This window comes from Chaetura pelagica, unplaced genomic scaffold, assembly GCF_000747805.2.
Source record: "Chaetura pelagica isolate M959 unplaced genomic scaffold, ChaPel_1.0 scaffold134, whole genome shotgun sequence".
Classification (NCBI taxonomy): domain Eukaryota; kingdom Metazoa; phylum Chordata; class Aves; order Apodiformes; family Apodidae; genus Chaetura; species Chaetura pelagica.
Genome location: NW_009953105.1, coordinates 236198 through 246249, shown reverse-complemented (window position 1 = coordinate 246249; position 10052 = coordinate 236198). Strand labels below are relative to the sequence as shown.

Genomic DNA, 10052 nt, shown 5'->3' with positions numbered 1-10052 from the left:
TCAGCAGGAGTTAATTTACCAAGGCCTCCCAAGATGTAGGACTTGCATGCACAGAGAGTTCCATCAGAAATGCAGCATTTACATCCACTCAGACCCAGAATAAGGTGCTTTTCCCTTTCCTCCACTACCGCAGTTAGTTAAATCTTGGTCCAAGCATACGGATCACCTTCCTGCATCATCCTAAACTGATTAAGAACTAAACACATTAAAAGAAAGCCTTCAAGAGTACAGCTTCGGTCTTTCTTGTTGGAAACACTCTTCTCCATCTGATTTTTTTGTTTGTTTGTTTGTTTTGTTTCATTAGTTTTCCTTTGCAGTAGAGAATTTGGGCTGGTGAGGAGAACAACAAGGAAGGATGCTGCAAAAATAGCATGGGAGGAGGCAGCTCTGTATTCCATTCTCCTCAAGTATGGCTTATGTATTTATATGTTACACTGTATAGAAAAACATAAGTCCTGGACAAAAGATCAGACTTCCCTTGTGCTCTTTCCCAGATAAACTGTCTAATTGCTAGTCCACACCCTACAGCCTAGATAGGTTTGCAACTTTGGGGTAAGATAAGAACGTAGATATGAACTCCTGTGACCAGGTAAGATCACACAAGCCAATTTCCTTTGCTCTCAGATGCTAGTGTGGGAGAAGAACAGAGGAATGATGCTTTTGTGTTAAATGCCATAACGCTGCAGTTCTGTTGTGGAAGTCATGTGCAATGAGCACATGCATAATGCAGCATGCATAATACTTTTTCTGCCCAATAAGCGTCAAATTTGGAGTCTTTGTCCAAGATGTAACATTGAAAAGAGGGTGTGCAGCACACAAATTGTCATTTTTTCCTCCTTAATCTCTACAGATTCTATTTCTTCAATATTGGTTTAATTATTTTCCTAGACACGGTACTTGTCCTTACAGAGTCGTGGTTTTATTCCCAAGTGCAGAAAACCTTTCCTTTACTGAAATTTGGTAAGTCACTTTCAAAAGGATGCAATTTTTCTGAGTCTGCAAACCTGATTTATTGGTTAATCCTGAGAGAGTATGTAGAATGTTATGTGTTCTATGCGGTTTTTGTCTAGACAGAGTATTAGAGTAGGGTTATAAACATAATCTAGGAACATATGTGGTTTTTAAATGCAAGAGGACTGTATTACTAAGTACCTTTTCAGCTGCTAGTTGCTTTTCACCGAATACATAGATTTTTTAAATAAATCCAGGTGCCTGCAGTTGCTTTCTACTAAGCAGCTTTGGCCTGTGTTCAGCTTCAGTAATTGGTTTTATTGAGTGGGTTTTGCTCAGAATCAGAATTACTGTCTCCACTTGACACGTCTTTTGAGGTTCTTAGTCAAAAATCTTAGTGCAGAAGAAGAATGGAGATGAACACAGTTTCCTTCACAGACAACTGGAAATTGGTCACATGGGCTTCAGATTGCTGACAGCTAGTCTAGAAGTCCCTTTAGAATATATCTCAGTAGAGAACAGACATCATAATTATGTTGCCTGTGTTCTTGATCTCTTTGAAGCCGTTGATGTGAACAGGAAGCTTTGCAGAAACTCTGCTCAAGGTGACAATCCTCAGTGTTTGATGGGAAACACTTTATGCTGGTGCTTTGTGGCCTAAAAGAGTCTTTTGTCCCTCAGTCATCTCCACTCTCACTTCTAGTTCAAAGTTATTTCCTAGGTTTCCTCTTTCAACTTTCCTGTAGCACCTGTTGTTCCCTGTGAAAGCTGACCATTTCACTTAAAGTGACCTGACTCCTGGCTACTGTACCAAAGTTGCTGAGTGAAACAGTCAGAGAGAATGAGTCAGAAGAGAAAAATATCCATCAAACCTGAAGATGTATAGGCACTTCAAGACATCAGGTCCAACCTTACTGAGCTGACAAAGTTAAGGCTGAGTGAAGTTCATTCATTTCCATCAAACCTTCAGCTGCCATAGACCTCAGGTATGTTTGGATCAAACTTGTTTAACCAGTGCTTTTCTGAGCATTGTATTACTGAGAAAGGTATTTAAACTATGCCATAAGGTAAATTACTATGTTTGTGTCTTGTCAGACTGGTGATTTTCCATTAGAGTGAGGTCATCTTGCTAACCTTCAGTGGTTTCAAGGGGAAGCAAGCACATTTTAAATTGCAGCAGTTATTAAATCTGCATACCTGCTTGACCAATTTGACAATTACAGCAGAAGTCTTATGGTGGGGTAGCTGAGGTAAATGGCAGTCAACGTCTGCAAGACTGACATAATCTGATTTTTATTTTTGTTTTTGCTTTTTAGTTTTTAGAAATATTTCTTAGTATAGTATGTAGGTATGCATGGAGAAATCATTAGGAAATACACACTACCCTGAAATATTCCTACCAGGTATTTTCCAAATTTTGAATAAGAGCACAGAAGATTTCTATCAGATGAAAGATGCAGAGTATGTAAAAGCTTGAAGAATTTCACACCAAACCATTAATTGTATTTCTGTATGTATATCAGTGTAATACTATTGCTATACAGTTGCAAAAAGAAAGAATCCTTTCATTGCAGAAGAAAAAATCCTTTGGTTAAGAAAACTTTTAGATTTGTTTACAAAGAGAATTTGTGTGGTTAGCAGTATTAAACTACAGTTAGTCTAATAAAGTAACTGAATTTATGCATTGCTTCACTTTTAAAATTGGACATGGTAAGCAAGTAGGGTATTTTCCCCATGGAATTCCAAATTACCTGTAACACAGGAATTAGTGCTTTCTGATATTGTACCAATCTAGTTTGTTCAGAACCTCATAGTTGTTATATAATGATGTAATTATATTATATATAGTGAAATTATTAATACGCATTGTTACGTGTATTATTTTAATTATATTAAGTTCACAGGCTCAACAGCTCTTAGGCTATTGAGAGAGAACAAATAATGTATTCTTTTGCTTTGTTGATAAGAGATCACTAATCACAGGTCTTTACAATACTTACTGAAAACCTTTTTTTGGCACTCTCAGGCTCTTGATTTTCAATGCTTTTAATTATTCCCCATCCATCCTGGGAACTCACTAGTAGCTCTTCACTCAGGAGTTTTGAAATAAGGATTTCTTCTTGATTATTAAGTTTCCACCTTCTTTATAAAGCTACTCTGGTGATCCTGATGTATACCTTCTTCCGATTTGGTGCAAGTCCCTTTCTATCTCTGTAGATACAGTCCCAGACAGGTTTAACCCTGTTCTCTGTAATACAGCTTTGTATTGCTACAGCTTTTAACAGCACTATTGTCACATGCACTTAATAAGCAATTTCCAACTCAGGTGATGGGAGTAATTGTCTGGGATCTGATTTTTGTTGCAACATGATTTTGAAACATTCTGTGCATGCTCCAGATGTAGGTGTTCTTACTAGTCTTTTGGAAGCTCTCATTTATTGATAAAATATCAGAGGGGTTATTTTTCAGCCTTTCAAGGTGTTTTTCAAGGATATCCGTCCTCACCCTATGTGAGGGACCAGCCCTCCAGACCTACTTTGGGAAATGGTATCGAAACCCCCTTGTAGCCCCTGCTCATATGCATCCCAAAAGGTCTGCCTGGGAGGATGGAGACTGCAGTAATGGCCTGCACAGGCCTCGGGCCTGCATTGATGAGAGAATGACAACGATTGAGATAACAAGAGGGGCAGAGGGGGCAGAGGTCCACTCCTGCCGCTCACACATGTATGGCTGAATCATGCGTACTCCTTGTGAAATCAGGATTCTAGGCCTATAAAATAGGGGGGCTGCAACGGTGGGCTTGGGAAGTTTCATCAACACTGACCATGGACACCGACCCTGCCCCGCTGGCTGGACCAACGGCGCTGGAACCAGGACTGGTGACTTTCCTGTCCTCATCTCTCTCTTTATCTCTTTCTCCCTCCCCCCCACCTTTTTCTTCTCATCCCCTTTTCCTTACTTAATATGTATATGCAGGTGGTTTTGTTTAGGTTGTTCAGTATTAACTCCTAGTAGTGTAATAAATGTGTTATTTGTTATAAACAGACCTGTGTGTCACTTGCACCTTAATCTGATCAAGAATACCACCCTTTTACTCGGACCATCATACATTTACTCTCTCTGGGAAAGACCAGGTCTAAGAGAAGGTTTTTGAGCCCAGCTGCACCTTTGGCTCCTCTCTGAAGGAAGCTTAAAAAGCAAGCGGGTTCAGTCTGAATCTCCCTGGGCTGCCCAGTCTGAGTTGTGACATGTACAGGACTGGATCCAGCTGCACCTAGGCTCCTCTATTGCAGCAGGAGCTTAGAAAGGTAGGGGGGCCAGTTCTAACCTTCCTGGGTTATTAAATCCGGGCCGTGTTGACGTGCGGAATCACGACTTTAGAACCAAGAAGGTTATAAAGAAGGTGTGTTTATTCAGCGCTGGGTGCACGGGGGATCGCTCCTCCACAAGCTGCACACCCTAGAGCTATTGGCAAGTTCATTATATGCCACAAAGTAATACATATTCATCTATACTGTTGCATATACATTAGGTGTCCGAGGATAGGGAGGGGTTATTGCAATTAATCATTAGCATAGTTGCCCCCCGAGCTCCTCCTTGTGGGACCTGCGCAGTATCTTCTGGTGGTCGTGGGCAGGGGCCTTTGGGATGAAGGCCGTATGTCTTCCTCGCTGTGCACTTTTCACCTCTTGGCATTCCTTTCTGGGGTCTGCACCAGGGTCCTGTCTTCTCTGCAAGTTTCTGTGGGAGCATCCTCCCACACAATACCTTCCCTCACAATTCAGGCCTTATCTATTCATTCCAAGCCTTATCTATGCTAAGCAGTGCCATCCTGTTTACTCCTTATGTGTTAGTCCTTTCTACCAAGGTAGGCCATCTGGCTTTCCTCAGATCAGTGTCACCCTAGAAAACTGGAAGAAAACTGGAAGCTGCAGTGATTCCTTTCCTACCAGGATAGCCTGTGCTATGGACCTTGGGGACAAATACATTGTGGACAGATCTTTTGCCCTGTTGGATCAACAGGAATTTTTGCAGGATTGCATCCCTTTATGTAGTGATGCCTTGCTTATGAGATGGTTGCTAAGTAAAAGCCACAGTTTTGAGAGGAACATGTTTTCTGAAGGAATCAGCCGGTAAGCTCTCTACTTGGCATTATTGCAGCTCACCCTTTCTTATACTGAAGCCTTGAAAGATTATAAGAGATAATTTACCCAGTGAGTTAGATAAGTGGTGTATAGAGACTGTGGAAGAGTAAGGAACAGGTTTTCTGTTTGCAGACTTCTCTTGTCCTTCGTAAAATCTACTAACTGATTAGATATTTGCAAAATTTCTTGACAGAGGAAAAATCTTTAAAAAAATTTAATTAAGCCCAAAAGGATTGAAGCTTCAGGATTAAGCTAGAAAAAATGTTTGAAATACAGATTAGTTGACTTTGTTGTTGTTTTGGTTTAAAGATAAATTAATTATTTAGTGGACCAAAAAGCTAATACTGCCATTATTATAAGGTACTAAGGACATGTCTTTACTGAAAGAGTGGTTGGACACTGGAACAGGCTGCCCAGGGAGGTGGTGTGTGGTGGTTAAGACACAGATTCCAGGGTGAGAAGCAATGGAATCGCTTATTATGAGAAAATGCTCACTTACATACTTTTACAGTGGGAACTAAGAATAAGCAACCTAGGTACACAGAGCGTAAACAGCACTCACACCTGCTCCTTGGCACATACAAAGTCCTTGGACTCCCAGGATGTAGCCAATCACACACCGAGCACACGATAAACAGTGTTCTGATTTTTGTCAACATTCACAGTACTGCTCACAGAAAGCCCTGGCCCTTAGCTGGTGTCATATTGTTTTGTCTACTTCTTTACAGATAGAGGAGGCCCTTTTTCTTTTTCCCTGGCTATTCTCCACAGTGGTGGAGTCACCATCCTTGGAAGTGTTTAAGAGTCAACTAAGTCTGCTTAGTGGTCTTACTGATTGAATTTCACAATTCTTTTAACTTTTCCATTAAAACATTTTTTTTGTTTTAACTCTGAAGACTGTGCAGTACTAATTACTCATTATTTATGCACAATGGAATACACAGCAACAAGAGAGCCAAAATCTGGAATTTTTCTGCAGTTGGTGTAGGAAATACTGTTTATGACTTGAACAAGGAGAGTGGAATATCTCTTGGGAGATTAGGGAGCAGGCTGTGGTACAAGATCAGTGACTGTTATCTGCAACTTAGGCACAGTGCAAGCACTGGGACTAGAGATTGGGATGCTGATAGTTGTCATAGGTCTTGGCAAGAGCACCAAACACATATTTATGTTATGAAGACAATAGTTTTTCTTTCTTTGAAACATGTTATTTCTTTATTTTATAAGCTCTGTCCACCAAAGAGCCTTTTAGTGGTGCTTCTATTTGAGATTTTCATTCTGCAGAACAGTTTTAATTTAGTGACTGGGAGAAGGGTAATAATAGTGGAAGCCCCTAGAGCTTTCAGTGCATCAGACTCTTGCTGTGGCATCTTCCTGTCATAAAATGTTTTGAGAATTGTATGGTAACTAACTTCTTGACAGTCTCCATGGTGGTGACCCTCCATCTCCTTGTCGTAGGGGACTTGATTCTGATGGGAGCGGAAGGCCCAATATGTAGACCTGATCCACTACATAGGGAGGTTTGCTGCCTCCCTCGGGGCAGGGTGAAGGACATTCAGGAAAAACTCCCTACCCTAGTTAAACCCTCAGACTACTATCCATTAGTGATTTGTCAGGTAGGCAGTGATGAGATTGCTACCAGAAGTCCAAGGCCAATGAAGAGAGACTTCAGGGCTCTGGAATGGCTGGTTAGAGGGTCAGGAGCGCAAGTAGTGTTTGTCTCTATCTCACCTGCTGCATTATTTTGGAAGACTATTAAGGGCAGTTTATTTCTTTTCCTTGAGTGGGAAGTAAGTACCTTCTCTAGGGCTACAAGCCAAGTAGTGCTGATAAGCTTGGGTAGCATTACTTTCATCTTTTACAGGTTTGGATTTACTTACTTTCCTAGACGCGGAGATTAGATGCAGGTTGATTTTCCTTGGTTTAAACTACACCACTGCAGAAGCAAAATACAACTAGATTTCAGTTGTGAGCGTGTTTTGTTAATGGACCTTAAGATTGTTTCTGTTTGGCCCAGAAAACCACCTCTAAGGCAAGAATAGGGTTGTTGTGGTGGTGGAAGAAGACTTTGTTTTTGGTGTTAGCTGAATATTCCTACACAGAACTCCATCTCTGCACTCCATGCCTGTTACTGTAAAGGCATAAAGACTATGCATGTTTAGGGAGCTGGATTATTTGCATGGGGAGTGTTGCCATGCAAAGTACTCAGCACTGCCCAGGGGACAAGAAAGAGCACTTGACAGTCTTCACAGGTTGTATCTGTACTCTTCAGTGCAGCTCCGTGTTAGAGATACACAAGGGAGAACTAAGTGAATTGATGGAGATAATAATTCAGATCCCAAAAGCAAATGCTGTGTTAGATGGTTCAAAGGCTGCATTAGATAGCACTATTCAAAACAGTACCTTCACTGCTATACTTCTGGTTTAGATCTCTACACAGACCTGTTGTCCCTAGTGTAGGCATGCCCTTAGATTGCTCCTGTTCTCAGAGATACAGTGAATCAAATGGGAATACAAACAACAGATCTAAAAATGTGAAAAGGAATAATTACTAGTAAACAAATGATACCATCTTCTAGATCCGAACCCACATGTTAACTGCAAATTTACCAAAAATCTCTGCAAGATATGTGGATTGTTGTATGAAAAGGGTCATAAAACCAGATAAAAGAGGTGTTTTGTTTCAGACTGTGCTAGAGCTAGAGTTGTTCCATTGAATCCCAAAATATTTTTTCTTCAGCAACCTGCTTAATCTGTTTGGATATATGGAGGCTTTTTGTACAGGACCTAGATGCTGCTATCCTGAACAGATGGATAACCTTAAAATTTTTAAAAATAAGTTGATGTCTAATTCACTTATCTCGTTTTTCTTCTCTTTTAGTAAAATGGAGATTATAAAGAGAACTATCTCTGCTGGTGCAGAATGATCCCATGGTAACTAATTAGGTCTCATCAGGTCTGCAAAGGAATCCTGTTCTCAGTCTTATGCCAGTGTGGTGTAACTTGTGACCCAAGTTGAATGGAAGTCTTGTGGTATTTTACTGGGATGTCATAAATATATTGATCTTTCTTGCACTGAAGAATTGCAGGTAGTGGTATTCATTTATGGATCATTCCTTACAAATAAATGTGTGGATGGTTTCATAAAAATGATCTGGTTCTGTGGTTGTAGTGGCATCATTAGATCTATTTTAGAGTGGTAGTTTTGACAGTCAGTAGCAGAAACAATAACCATGTTCTCTTAGTTCTGGAACAATCTTTCTTTCCCATCTCATGCTATTTACTAAAATATCTATGATGTAAAATGGAGGTGTTTAGGATTAGCCATTTTATCTTGTATTATCTTACCTAACTAATGCATAAGTTATTTTCAGTGATGCTTGAAAATGTGTTTTGGTATTTAACTATGGAAGTGAACTACTAAAATGAAACACTGAGAGAAATATCCAAAGCATCTTGATACCAAAGAGTAGATGCTTGAGGAAGGTGCTTCTATTATGCCAAACACAGTCGATACATATTTTGTTAACCTGTTGCTAGAGAAATGTGTGACTCAGTTGCAATTCTGAGAGACCAAAAAGAGGTTGATAAGAAAAAGGAAGGAAAATCATAGGTTAAGATTTACTGTCCCAGCCTTCTGCAGTAGAAAATTAAGAATTTGGCTGGATAGTCCTCTTGTAATTCTGTGGATTTTGGAGATCAAGGGGTTGGGTTTGTTTTGTTTGTTTTCTACTCAGCCTCTCATTTTTCTTGAGTTAGATGAATGTCTTATATCACAATAGGCCTTTTCTTGCTGAGGCTATAAGAAGTTACAACCTACACAGAAACAGAAAATCTCCCCCCCAAAAGAGAGCAGTACTCAAAGGCTGCATGACCTTGTGAACAGGGGGCTGTAATGGAGTTGAGGGAACATGATTCTGTAGTACTGACACTGTCCTCAAGTGCAGCAGAGTTGCATCAATGTGCTTATGCCATTTTGCCTCTCTGAGCCTTTTTCCTCCTTTTTATTTAGTTGTCTTTTATTGTGTTTTCTCATAAGATTTGCATGCACTTCAAGATCCATTCAGATGTTGTTTAAAGTCATTCCATTACCTTTTTGCTTCTTTGGGCCCAAAGTCTGGGTGGGAATTCCTTCTCGTTCTATTCTGACTCTGAACAAATCCAACTCTAGCAATTCTCAGTAACTTAGGTGACTCCTCAGTGCCTCCATATACGATATGCTCTCTGAAGTACCTTTTCTGATCTTGTCTTCTAATCTATTCTCATAATCCCTCTTGATAATGCTGTTTAGGGTAGTGCCTCTTCTTCTGCTCCCTGCCACTTAGTGACAATTTCCAACCATTTTCCTTCACTATATCAATTCAAATTGAAGCTCACTTGTGTGATCTTTCATGACTTCAGCCTAGCTCATGTTTTTCTTTTCTTCCTCTTGCTCTATCGTAGCCTGGTGTTTTTTGTTTGGTTTGGGGGATTTGTTTTCTTATTGTTATTCACTTTTTTCACTTCACTCTTTGCTTCTAGACTTCCATATCTCTTACTAGTATCACATCTGTCAGGCTTACTTCACTGTTTTTGTTGTCCCAATGCCCTTTCCTCTTTTGATTTTTTTTTTCCAGCAGGAGGTTTTTGATCACAAACATCCAAATAGTCACCCTTTATTGAGCAGCTATTTATATTTTCTCCCATGCTTATTTTGAACTGTTAGATCTGTGGAGCACAGGATGTAGTTGCTGCCTTTTTAAAAAGTCCATGTAAACTTTGCACACCAAGTTATCATTAAAAGTAAAGATCAGGCCTTACAAATCTCTGATTCTAGTGTGCTTTGTTGGGTTGATGAGTTGAGGTGATGTGCTTATGCCTTGGAACTGGGTGTCTCAGCTGGAAACAAAAAATTAAGACTGATAAGTAGGGATGGGGGAGATACACCCATGACAGTGCACATGCTTCCTACTACAG

The 10052-nt window shown here is 40.1% G+C and overlaps 1 protein-coding gene across 1 annotated transcript in view; it reads left to right on the top strand.

The window, feature by feature from the left end:
* Nucleotides 1–10052, top strand: part of LDLRAD3 (low density lipoprotein receptor class A domain containing 3) — a 56351-nt gene that overhangs the window by 44452 nt on the left and 1847 nt on the right. The gene's annotated exons all lie outside the window — the stretch shown is intronic.